Here is an 11343-nt window from a genome sequence, read left to right on the forward strand (position 1 = left end):
GAGGTGACCCAGGGGTTCCGGCTCTTCCTGCCTATACAGTCCATCTGCATTGCTGTGAGCCTTTCCTTGCTTTTGAACGATTTGAAAGCAATAAATTTGAAGTGCAAGACTCCACTGCAACAGTCTACCATTCTCCCCCTGAGATTCGTTGTAACTTCTTTCAAGGTTTGTGGTCAGTCACCACCATGAAATGTCACCCATACAAATAAGGTTGACGTTTTTTTACTGCGCAAATAATGACCAAACATTCCTTTTCAATTGTGGCATTCTTCACCTCCCAGTTCAGCAGTTTCCTGCTCTAATAGGCTACAAGGTGATCCTGCCCATCAAGCCCCACCTGGCTAAGTGTTGTTTCAAGTCCGTACTGTGGTGCGTCAGTTTGCACAATAAAATACTTGTTATAATTGGGCACCAACAGTACTGGAGCACGTACCAGGTTTTCCTTTACTGACTGAAATGCCAGCTAACAAGCGGGTGTCCAGTCAACTACTCTGGGGGGTTTCTTCTTAGTGAAATCTGTCAGGGGCTTTGCTACAGTACTTAAGTCTGGGACAAAATGTCTATAGTACCCGACAATCTCTAAGAAAGCCAGTACTTGTCTTTGGGTTGTGGGCCGTGGGATTGCCTTTACCTTGGCTAGTTCTGGCTTAACCCTTCCTCCCCCCACATGATGCCCTAGGTTCTGTACCTCTGAGATCCCCATTTGACAGTTGTCTGCTCTGATGGTCAAACCTGCAAACTGAATTTTCCCCAAACCTGCCCTACATGTTTCAGATGCTTCTCCCAGGAATGGCTAAAAATGGCAATGTTGTACAAGTAAGCCTGAGCCAAGCCTTTACACACTTTCAGTAGGTAATCAACCACACGCTGGCAGGTGGCTGGCACATTCTTCATCCCAAACGACATAGACTTGAACTCGAACAGGCCCAATGGGGTGATGAATGCAGACCGTTCTTGAGCCTCTGGGGTTAGTCGTATCTGCCAATATGCCTTGCTCAAGTCAAATGTGGAAATATACTTTGCTCCAGCTAACTTGTCTAACAGAGCATCGATGCAGGGCAGGGGATAGGTGTCAGACACAATCGCCTCAATCAAATGGCAGTAAACTATGCAAAAACGCATTGGCCCAAGTACAGATCCCTGTCGCAGACAGCTTCCTCATCCAGTGACCTGTGCTGCTCACTCCATGCCACCAGCGCCCTTTTCACTTTGCTCCTTGTCGCAGAGTAAGGAATTTCAGTGTTCTTTGCTTAGCACAGGATCTGCACTATATTTAGCCATCCTGTGCGTTCCTCTGTGTTGCAGGTACTCTTCACTTGAGTAACTCATCTCTCCGAAACTGGACTCCGAAAAACCGCCTGGAATGCACTCACATACCTCAATCACCATGGGAAGCAACTTTCTGAGCAGCCAGACTCTTCATCCAGGCAAATGGTCTCTACTTCCAGAGGCATTTCGCAAGATCATGGCACCTTGGTTGAACCACAAGGTGGAGCTTGTTAGGAACCCCTCCAGCCAGTACAGCAAAACCCGGAGTCTGCTCCGAAAGTCTGGTGTTCACTGTTGCCCCTAGTAGTGGGGATAGACTTGGCTGCAGACAAACGGAGGGTCGTGAGATGTGTACCGGCTAGGGAGAACCCAGGAATAGAGGGTTATGGCAGATAGCTGAGTGAAGTCCAGGCAGGGGTCGAGGGCCGGCAGCAGACAACGTATCCAGAGAACAAGCCAAGGTCAGAAGTCACAGGCAATACAACAGGGTCCAGAAACAAGCCAGGGGTCATACACGGGAAATCAGATCTAGAACACAGCACAGGAGCAGGGAACAGGAACCAGGGAGCCTAGCTACACAGAGAGCTATAACTGGCAGTGAGGCTCTGTCCTCACTGCCTTAAATAGTGAGGAACACCAATAGAAGCAGAGTGCCAGCGAGACTCCTCCCTAAACTCTAATAACCCCTATGTAAGGCCATAAATGCCATGTATAAAGACAATAAGGATGTACAAAATATGTATAGTGAATACTTCAATATTGCTATGCAAAATAAGTATGGAATAAACAAAAGTTTTAATTACCTTTGCGAGCATGCGCCCGACTGTAGGACAGCTGGCAGGGCGCTGTGGCAGCAGAGACAGAGCGTCCCGGTTGTTGCCCAGGCAAGCGGGACGCGGAGGGTGGAAGTGACGTCCCAGTCGTCATGGAGACGCCTGGGACAACAGGAAGTGAGCCGCGGCGGCCCGTCGGGGAGCCGTGGCTTGTAACAGAGCTCTTCTGTTCCAGGGCAAGAGATCTTCCGTGAGTCTTGGTAGACGCCATGTCCGTTCCCTGACAATTTCACTTGGTGTATCTGGTCCCTCCGGTGGCCATGCTCCAAGAGTCCTTAAGAAGGTGAAGGGAGAGGTCATCCCAGTCATTCTGGTGGTGCCAGATTGGCCTCGAAGGGACTGGTACACTGACATTCTCTTCATGGCTTCTGCTCAGATCAGACCTGCAAAGTCAAAGACCATTACATCACAGTTTCGAACGTCTGGCTTTAACTGCGTGTCTGTGGAAGCCATAATCCTTTGCGTGTATGGTGCAAACCATGATTTGGGCTCGGAAGCAGGTCTGCCACGAATAGTTTCTGGATATATATATATATATATATATAATACGTATATTGTCTGCTGTGAAAGGAAGGGGTTCCCTACCTCTTCTTTTCTGTTGTTAAGGTTACTTTTATGTTCTTAAAGGATGGCCTGGACGCTGGCTTGTGCCTTAGCTCTCTTAAGGTCCAGGTGTCCGCTCTTTCGGTCTTCTTTCAAAGAAGACTGGCTCTGAAGCCTGTTGTGTAGATGTTCTTGCAGTGTGTAATTCATGTACAACCTCCATATGTTCTTCCTTGGAATTTAAATTTGCAGCATTCCCATTTTGAACCCTTTGACTGGGGATTTGAAATTGCTTACCTGGAAGACTGTCTTCCACTTGGCCATTTTTATGGCTATTAGAATTTGAGCGCTTGCAGTCTTGCAAGTCCTCTCTTCTAGATTTCCATGAGGATACAGCGGTTCTTCAGACCTAACCTTCCTTCCAATCTAAACTGGTGTCCACATTCCATATTTTTTATTTTTTTACTTCAATAATATTTTTATTATTAATTTTTCAAAAATTATGGGGTACAGAAAGTAGAAAGGGATGGGGGGTAAGGAAAGGACACAAAATTAAAAGGGGGAAGGGTTGAGGGGGTACATAGTGGGGGAAACACATTAAACAATTCTGCTGTTAAACCATATTGAACACATGAGGGAGGAAACCTAATAGGTTAGCTAATAGGTTCCACATTCCATATTAATCAGGACATTGTCATTCTGGTTCCTTTCAAGAGTAGGTCCTCCGAGGACGAGAGCGTTCATCATTCTTTGGATGTGATCAGAGCTTTGTGCACTTATGTATGTAAGACTCAAGATGTCTATAGGACTGAGGATATGTTGATCCTCTATGACGCACTTCTGTTCACATATTTACCCAATTTTACAAGTTCAATGTGTTTGCATCCGGGGATGCAAGTTTTTGGGAGAAAGGTGCTTTGCCTTGTTTGTTATGAACGTTCCCACCTGTGATGGCATGTTTGGGATCTCACCTTTGTTTCCTTGTGTCCCCCAATGGATGCCTGACCACCGGACCACCACCCTCTACGCTCTGGTTTCTCCTTTTGTGTAACATGTTTGGTTTGGGAGGATGTTGTTACCTCTGTTCTGCTTGTTTCTCTCAGTGTTTTCTCCATTCCTGTGGGGCTTGATTAAACATAAACTGAAGGCCTAACAGGTCAGGGGTATAGAGGGGCAGGAGCTACACTATACCCCAATGTTTCCTGGTGTCCCCAAATGGACTAAGAGAAGAGGATTTCTCTGAAGCATAATAATCCTATTATTTCTGCTGTGTTTTCTTTCCCTGATTACTCTTTCAGAAAAAAACAACATTTTATTCTGTCTCTCCAAAGCAATTTTTGTTACATGCCATCCAAACTACTGCAACCTCCATCTTGCTGCAATGTTATCTTGGTCCCCTACAATCTATTCAAATAGCGGCTGCAGGAATAACCCCTCTACTCTCCATCATTATCTACCATTCTCCTACTGAAGTCACCTTGTCTTCCATTTTCATTATTTTTTCACTACAAAAGTATTAAGTGCTCTCCATTTCCACTTGTTATATCTATTATCACAATCTCCGTACATGCCAGACCTTTGCTTACACTGACCCTTTTTTTTCTTTCCAGGTTCTCTCTACTTTCAGAACTGCAACGCTTTTTGAATGCTGCCCCTGGAACAGAAAGTGCTTATGACTTGCTTCTAGCAGAGCTGTGCTCCAGAGGGTAATAGGACACGTTAATGACAGTTTGAGAACGCAAGGAACGTAATACTGGCAGTTTATGAATTATTTTATTTCTACTCACGAACTTCCTGTTATTATCCCACCAGATAATGTCTGATAAATTCAATGCCAAGAGTGATAGTTATGTTGTCGCTGGTTATGATGAGGACCAACAAGTGGAGTATATTACATGACATTGTAAAAGGACATTATCAGACATTTCTGTGTGCTGTTTCATACTACAGACCGCTGCAGTTTGTAATATATAATATTTGAATATTTTGTAACAGGTAAATAATTTAATGTGTGATGTAAACAAAACATACTTAAAGCAAGTAGTTTTTTCCCCCATTAAAATTACTTCATCTTTATTTTTAATGCTATACTTTTACCAAAACATCACCATGTTTATATATCAAGTCTATACTTTGCTACATTTTGTTAGCTTGACAATCTATTACATGTTCACAGCTGTTATGATTACAAAAATGTTTTAAAAATCGTATTTTCTACCGTAACTAAATGGAATGATGGTCCTCGGGCCTGATTCATTAAGGATCTTAACTTAATAAACTTCTTATTTCAGTCTCCTGGACAAAACCATGTTAAAATGCAAGGGGTGCAAATTAGTATTTTGTTTTGCACATAAGTTAAATACTAACTGTTTTTAATGTAGCACACAAATACTTGATAGGTTATTTGTACACTGAAATTTAAAGTTGATAATTGTGTGCTAAATGACAAAACAGTCAGTATTTAACTTATGTGCAAAACAGAAAACTAATTTGCACCCCTTGCATTGTAACATGGTTTTGTCCAGGAGACTGAAATAAGAAGTTTCTTAAGTTAAGATCCTTAATGAATCAGGCCCCTCATTTGGAAAATGTAGTTGCATCTAGCACCACATCTGTTACACCACATCTTATTACAAGAAGGGTCCGTGTATAAGAAACTGCCATTTTGCATTCACGTTACAGAGTAATAGAGAGTGTGAATTACATGGTGCCTGTAATGGTATTTCATTTTTAAATATGGTTAAATGCAAAATTATCTTAAACTTTACAGCTCAGAGCATTGTTTACTGAATATATTTTGGTTATTTTGTTAACATCAAATTTGATTTACACACCGTTTTACATGCAAAAGTAGGTCACAGAGTAACATTTATTAGTAATAGTGCAGACAGAAGTATTACCCTATTTTTCAGGTACATCCGATCAAAAAAGCTTTTGCTTCAGGTGCCATAACACTGTCTACATCTATTTTTTATTTTTTTTTAATCTCTTAAAGCACTTTATGCATATTTATTCTGATTTCTCTTCCTTTTAAAGAGAGCTGTTTTTTTAATTTATTTTTCTATTTTTTTATCTATGTGTGCGTGAGAGAGATAGTCATTATAATGATGCAAAACTACCTTGCCATTTTTATTTATATACAAAAATGTATAATATTGCATTTAAAGTTAAATTCGTATATATCGAAAAATAAAAAAAAAGTTACGTTTATTACAATTGTTGTCCTTGTAATTTTTCCATTAAATTTATTTAAAGTAAGTCTGAGCGTTTTCGTCCAAAAGTCTGGCAAATCAGCCGGCATACATCCGTTCGGTCAGAAGTCGGGTTAGTGTGTATAGGGACACGATTGTTGAAAGTCGTACCAAAGTGTCGATGTTCAGGACATTTGGTTGGCCGAACCGTTTAATAATATTTTTCGACCAATCCAACTAACGATCATGTAGTGTGTATGTTCATTTCTGATGCCTCTACCAGTCCCACGTGGTGTGGTGTCCGCACGTAACTCATTTTGTAATTGGGTGCTTCTAGCGGTAAAGCAATAGCAGGTATCTATTGCATTAATGCGTATAGCATATGTCTGCCAGTTTAATTATAAACCTTTGTCAGTGTAGTCTTCACTTTTTTATGAGGTTTGGGGTGGTTACTATCTGCCCCTTATTTAAATTTCTTGGGGATATCGTTACATAGTCGTTTAAGTGTGTACAAATTTCTGATCTTTGCTCACGACAAGATGGTGGTGAAAAGTCGCTTCCCGGACGGTCGGTCTTTCGTTAATTATCTAAAACGTGACTAGTGTGTACGCATTAGTCATCCGAGCAATCGGACCGACGGTAGCAGGGAAAGACGTTGTAGATAACATGTCAGTCGTAAAATTCTTCAGTGTGCACCTAGCCTTAATCTTTTGCATGTAGATGGTTTAAATGACATCAAAATTGCAGGATGCTGGGTTTTAAAAAGAGTTCCTTGTTATCACTGTATGCAATTATCTGTTCTGCAATATACTCATCCCTCTCATCTGGTAGCTGGGCTGGGATGTAATCTCAAGATAATTACCTGCAGTGTGTCACCCAAAACTGTATGTGGCGTAACAATGACTGTCTGTAATCACTGAATTATCACGAATGGTATCTGAATACTTTGATAGTGCTATTATGTAACTGTAATTTGAACCTGTTATTCAATATATATTCCATTAAAATATACATTTTCATTAAAAAAAAGCAGTTCTGTGAACTTTGTCTCAATAAATCTTTCACTGCAATGGGAAATAATGCCTTTAATTAAGATCCTAAAAAAGAATGTTAGTGATCTGTTTTGTTAATTACTTTACTGTGATATGGGAATCATTTATCCTCTTGTCTGCCTTACTTATATTGATCACCCTCTTGTGCTCTTGTTATGGTAACTGATGTACCTACTTCCAGCACCCTACTTGACTATGGTTCCAGTAGGATTAAGGACAGGGAGACAATGACTGGGGAGTCACCAGACCCATTGTGGTTAATAATGCTACATAAGTACCCCTTGAGCAAAATATACACCAAGGGTATATCAGCAGGCCACTGTCTGAAAAACTTTTTAACTTAAAATGTTAATTGACAGTGAAATCTGTACATTAAGGTTTATCAGCAAATCATAAAATTCAAAATATAAATCAGCCACAACATTAAAATCACCTGCCTAACATTGAGTAGGTCCCCCTCGTGCCACCAAAACAGCTCTGACCGAGGTATGGATTCCACAAGCACGGAGGCTCAGTGGTTAGCACTTCTGCCTTACAGCACTGGGGTCATGAGTTCGATTCCTGATCAAGGCCTTATCTGTGTGGAGTTTGTATGTTCTCCCCGTGTTTGTGTGGGTTTCCTCCCACACTCCAAAAACATACTGGTAGGTTAATTTGCTGCTATTAAATTGGAGAGAGAGAGAGAGAGGAGAGAGAGAGGAGAGAGAGAGGAGAGAGAGAGGAGAGAGAGAGGAGAGAGAGAGGAGAGAGAGAGAGAGAGAGAGAGAGAGAGAGAGAGAGTGAATTTAGATTCTAAGCTCCAATGGGGCAGGGACTGAGTTCTCTGTACAGCGCTGCAGAATTTGTGGCTCTATATAAATAAATAGATGACCATAATGATGATGAAGACCTCTGAAGATGTCCTGTGGTTATCTGGCATCAAGACGTTGGCAGCAGGTCCTTGGGTGGGGCCTCCATGGCATTTTTCCAGCACGTCCCACAGATGTTCAATTGGATTGAGATGATCTGGGGAATTGGAAGTCAACACCTTTGTAATGTTCCTCAAACCATTCCTGAACAATTTTTGCAGTTTGGCAGGGTGCATTATTCTGATAAAAGAGTCCACTGCCATTAGGGAATACTGTTGTCATGAATGGGTGTACTTGGTCTGCAACAATGTATAGGTAGGTGGTACGTGTCAAATTAACATCCACGTGAATATCAGGACCCAAGGTTTCCCAGCAGAACATTGTCCACCTGCATTCTCATTTATATTTCACCTTTTCCCTATGTTCTTCCAGCTTTTCCTGATGGCTCTGTGTCCCTTCATCTCTCCCATGCCCTTCCTCTCTCCCACCGCCCAAATTGATTCTCCCCAAAAATTGTGTCTGTACGTTCCCAAACAACCACCCTTTATTTGTGTCTTAAATATGGTCCCATTTGCTCCTCCTGTTTCTGACCATTGTGTTGTCTACAACAAATATATTGGTTCCCACAGAGAAATCTTTTGTAGCACCCCTTTCCCTAGCACACCAAAAGGGGTTGTGAAGTGTTCTCTCTCTCTCTTCAGCACCTAAACCCAGAGTCTCCCGCACACTATAGTGGGAAGTGGACTGTGACTGAATCCACCAAGGGTTGACTCGGGAAGCCCCTTGTACCCATCCATACTAACCCTCTAATTAATAATGTATCGCACACTGTGGTTGCAAACAATCAACTGTATATTTATTTGGGGGGAAACTAAACTAAACGACAAGATATCCGCTATACATACATTCACTAGCGCCCCAAACTCTTCCACAACGCAGCCACACATTGTGAAAATATAAATAAACAGAAATTACAATCCCACCAATATTAAATAGATGGTAAGTTTTTATTGGCCCGGATGCCCCTTCTGGTCCATCCAACTTTTTCACTACCACATGTCTGTCATCTCTCCACCTGTTGGCCAATTTATGTTTCCCGGTTATGCTTAAGAGGCGGATGAGCACTCTGGCTGAAGAATGTGCTCCCTCACTCACCTTGTTCCTCTCCGCCAACTTCTTTGCTGACTGCTCAGCCAGTCTCTATGCCTCCTTTAACTCCTCTATCAGTCTGGTTATGTATTGTAGGCTTGATGGTCCAGGAGTATCTTCTGGTGAGACCCTGAAGCAGATATCTATTGGTAATCTTGCCTCTCTCCCAAACATCAGAGCATAAGGGGAAAACCATGTGGTCTGATTTCTCGTGCAATTGTATGCATACACCAACTGGGATATGTGCCTGCTCCATTGTGCCTTTTCACTAGGGTTCAAGGTGCCCAACATATTGAGGAGGGTTCCGTTAAACCTCTCCAGCTGTGGATCCCCCTGTGGATGGAAAGGGGTCATTCTTGACCCTGCAGACCTCACAGAACTCCTTGATCAATCGGCTCTCGAAGTCTCGACCTTGGTCAGAGTGGATGCGTACTGGTAGTGCACAATGCACAAAGAACTTCTCCCATAGTACCTTGGCATCTGTACAAGCACTCTGTTCTTTGGTGGTGTAGGCTTGGACATACCGAGTATAGTGGTCAGTCACCACCAACACGTTGCTAATGTTCCCTTCATCGATAGAGAGGAAATCAAGGCAAACTAGCTCTAGTGGCCCACTACTAGCGATACTCACAAGGGGAGCAGATCTGATAGGCAGAGTGTTCCTCAATATACACCTGCCACAGGTGTTGCAGTATCTTTCGATGTCTGCCTCCATCCTCAGCCAGTAGAACCTGTCTCCAATGAGCCCAGTAGTCTTCTCCACACCTAGATGATCATCTTCGTCGTGCAGAGCCTTAAATGCAATAACCCAATGCTTTTTTGGCAACACCAACTGCACTCTGGTCCTTCCATTCTTCCCTTGGGACTTTCGAAATAGTAGTCCCCTCCTCACCACTAGGAATTCCCTCTGACGTAACAGCAGAGCGGTCTCCTCACCCTTCACTCCACTGCTCAGCAACTTCTGTTTGTACTTCACGGCCCACTGCATCGGTCAACTGGCTGGATACTGCTGTTCATCTGCCTTCAGCTGGGAAAAGCTTGGCTGTTGAACGTCTCCCATCTCAATACAACGGTGGTAAGGCCTTCTCAGTGGCTCCAAGAGAATTGCTGCTCTCCCTCACAGGAGGGATAATCACTTGCCCTTCATGGCACATCTCTCTCAACTCAGGAATGGGGAGTGCGACCCAACCTTCCTTCTTTCCGCCACATGGCCTCCCTGGCAAGCTTGACAGAGCAACCACAGCAACATTAGTTAGCTGCGGTTAGTTCCCAGGCCAGTATTTGGTGCTAAACTTGTAGATCGCTAATGCTGCCAGCCAGCGATGTCCGGTGGCATCAAGCTTTGCTGTAGTCTGCTTGTAGGTCAAAGGATTGTTATCTGCATGGACCTCAAAAGTAACACCGTAAAGGTAGTAATGCAGCTTATCCACTATATCCCACTTGAGCGCCAGAAATTCTAGTTTGTGATCTGGATAGTTCTTCTCGCTGGGGGCAAACTTCGCCTAACATAAGACACCAGGCAAAGCTTCTCATCATGCTCCTGGTACAAAACTTTTCCTAGTCCTTCGAATGAAGCGTCAACATGGAGTACATATGGTATTGTGGGATCAGCATAGGCCAGTATTGGAGCTTATGTCAGGTATCTCTTCAACTTCTTGAAAGCCTCCTCACAGGCCATTGATCAGGGATTGTTCTCTTATTCAGTGTCCGGTAGTCCACACACATGCGGATGTCCCCATTCTTCTTCCAAGCCACCACTATCGGAGAGGCATAAGGGCTTTCAGAATCCATGATGACCTCCGTCTCAAGCAGCTTCCGCAAGTGATCTCGGACATCTTCCAGATCAGCTGGAGCCAATCTCCAGGTCCTTTCTCTGAATGGTCTCTCATCATTCAGGTTGATCCAATACTCCACCCCTCAGGCTAAGGCTAGGTCCCAATCCACTAGGGAGAAAGCTGTGCCTTCTTCGTCATTTCTCTGATCACTTGTTCCTTGTCTGATGAGGATGCATCACTTCCCTCGAAACAGGACTCAAAACTCTCAGGCCTCAGGCCTTCTCTCCCCTTTCTTTCCTGTTTCTCCAACTTTTGATAGGCAGCCAAACACACTGGATAGATGGTGAGACTCCGTGGATAGTTTTCATCTCTGGCTTCACGGCACCACTGAGCTAGTTGCCTGAAGATGTTTGCATTCGTGCTTATGATGATCGGCACCTCTCTGGCATCTGTTCAACTTCAGGGCACACCAAAGCCATCACCTGCAGCAGATTATCAACTCCTGCAGCTTCCTGAGGAAACTTCAAAATCACAGTGATGTAACCTAGGTAGGGGTAACTCTGCTTGCTCAGACCCCAGATGGTCAATCCAGTCAAGGGCTTCAGTGGCACCTTTGATAAGTATCACCTATACCACCGCTCAAAAATTATGGATACCTGCGACCTGCTATCTAGCAAAGCTGA

The sequence above is a fragment of the Mixophyes fleayi genome, chromosome 4, assembly GCF_038048845.1.
Source record: "Mixophyes fleayi isolate aMixFle1 chromosome 4, aMixFle1.hap1, whole genome shotgun sequence".
NCBI lineage: Eukaryota > Metazoa > Chordata > Amphibia > Anura > Limnodynastidae > Mixophyes > Mixophyes fleayi.